This window comes from Grammomys surdaster, unplaced genomic scaffold (genome assembly GCF_004785775.1).
Source record: "Grammomys surdaster isolate TR1022 unplaced genomic scaffold, NIH_TR_1.0 140, whole genome shotgun sequence".
NCBI lineage: Eukaryota > Metazoa > Chordata > Mammalia > Rodentia > Muridae > Grammomys > Grammomys surdaster.
In genome coordinates, this window is record NW_021604598.1 from 4,337,159 (window position 1) to 4,339,658 (window position 2,500).

Genomic DNA, 2,500 nt, shown 5'->3' on the forward strand with positions numbered 1-2,500 from the left:
CAGCAGCAGCAGCAGCAGCAGCAGCAGCAGCAGCAGCAGCAGCAGCAGGAGTAGCACTTTGGAGTGTGCCTCCTTTCTGCACAGGGGAAGCAGCCTTGTCTGCTGTTCATCTAGGGGAGAGGCACATTCTGAAGAGGCTCTGGATTAACCAGGGACATTTGTACCATGCAGAGCCCTTGCTCCTGGACACCAGCCACGCTAGTTTTACAATTTTTTGGGGGGTGGCATCCAGAACCTTTCCACTCTCATTCTAAAAATAACAGTAGTACCCTCCCAGTAACCTCGCTCCAGCTTTGTTACTATTTTAGGCCACTAACGTCCAGCTTGGAACTGTCAAATGTCTCTTAGATCAGCCAACCACATGCAGTTTCACATCTGGGAGGAGGAGGGTTTCCTTGGTAGTAAGTGTTCAAACGGGGTGGGAGGATCCTCAGAAGTAAACAGCTTTGTACCAGTTGTTGTTCAAGTGAGAGACAGAAGCCAGCCGGATGGCACAGGCCTGCTATGAAGGGTCTGACGAAAGAGAGTCATGAGGTCAAAAGACACAGTAAACAGAGAGATGGAGACACAGTTTTATGAGGGAGGGTTGCCTAGTCTATGTGAGGCCTTAGGTTTAAAACCTGAAAGCACAACAAAAGGCTTACATCAGTGTTCACTGCAGAAAGGCTTGTTCTTGGGGGAGCCTAATTTCCTTTCGTTATCATACACTGGAAAGAGTTCAGCGACCTTGTGTGGGCATGCAGATAGAGTAGGGAACAGGAGCCACATGTGACCCTGTGTGGGCATGCAGATAGAGTAGGGGACAGGAGCCACATGTGACCCTGTGTGGGCATGCAGATAGAATAGGGGACAGGAGCCACATTTGATCAGCAGGCCTGTGTACTCTAAAACTGGAGAAAAATATTTTCCCAGCTGATAGTCAAGGACATTATTTCTGCTTCTAGGACACTTGGGAGCCTGACTTTGAAAGTATATCCCCCAGTTAGAAGTATAGAAATGACCTCCGAGGCCCTGCCTCTCACAGCCTTCGGCCTACTGTGCTGTGCATTTCCACTCCATGACAAGCTGTTCTCAGCTGCCAGTGATGTACACGATCAAATCCTGGCAAGCTATTTTCTCAGAAAAGCATGTTAGAAGCAGAATCTAGTTTGTTCTTTATCTTCCTTGGAGAATCAGTTCAGCTCATTTGCACTACTATTTCATCTGTGTGGTTCCTGGCACACCACCTTTGGCTAATGCACCACAGTAGCTGGAAATTACACTGTGAGTTCTCCTGGTGTACTCCAGTTCTTTGAACATAATACTTAAAATAATTAGGGCTTTTTTTTTCTTTCTCACTGATGAGAATTTAATTACATAAATGCATTGATTGAGTTCAGTTTATTCAGTGGTTTTCCCCACCCCATTGCTTCAGAACCCTTGGCAGTTGTTACAATTCAAGCCAAATAAGCATTTTGACAAATTGGTTTAAATCTATAGGATCACACCTCAACTAAGCAGGGCCAGACACCAAGGTGGGACCTGGGAGGTTTAAGGTACAGAGGCATCATTTCAGTGAGATGGTACTAACTGTTAATGTGTAGGGACATTCAGCAAAGATTTCCCTTCACCCCTCAGTTGTGAAGTCCTCTACTCACCCAACCAGGGAGCTTAGGCCTACTCAGAAAATTCAGACAATTGTTTTATCCAAATGACACATGACAGGGCACCTTAAAACCAAGATTCCAGCTCTTTTCCGTAAAGGAGTCGGCATCCGGGCTCCCTGTAAAGTGTGTCCAAAATGGGCTGTTATTACACAGAAGTAATTAGAAGCATCCTGCCTATCTGTTTGCAAGCCAGCATGACACAATGGATTGTAGTGATATGGAAATTATTAGTCAGTCACGGCCCAGCTCTCAAAGAAGTACTGGAAGATTACTAACAGCCTAGGAGTTCCGTGCACAGCTGGCAAAACGTTATGGAATAAGTATGTTCTTTGTACGATTCCATGTTACAAAAATGAGTAAAAAGACAGGGCTGCTAAAAAAAATAATGATAGCTCATAAATACTATAATCAGATTAGTGAATTTTATTACTCGGGACCTTGAGCTCAATCTTACAATTTCTTTTATTTTTCCATCTTTCTTTCCATGGTGCAAGTAATTTGTATGGCACCCCTAACACCCAGCTGGACAGTTTTCTGTGGTGCACACATCACACAAGCTTGCTTCCTAGAGAAGCCGTCTGGTCCTCTGAGTGCTGAACTTACTTTGCACTTTGCTTTGCCTGAAATGACTGGCTTTCCAGACAATAGTGTTTCCACGCTGGTCTAGCCATCTCAGTTTGAAATGCCCCTTAGAGATATTTTCATTTTATCATCTATTGATTGTCTATTTCAAACAACAGTCATGGCTTGTACTTTGAGAGTTTGTCTTCCTTGTTTTCTTTCATAAGCTAGAGAGATCAAAGGATCTTCAAAACAGTAGCTTAAAACAGGCCTTCAGCTGGTAGACCAGGAGG

At 44.4% G+C, this 2,500-nt stretch overlaps 1 protein-coding gene across 1 annotated transcript in view; it reads left to right on the forward strand.

Moving 5' to 3' along the window:
* Positions 1-2,500, forward strand: part of Bmper (BMP binding endothelial regulator) — a 258,960-nt gene that overhangs the window by 174,292 nt on the left and 82,168 nt on the right. The window lies entirely within an intron of this gene.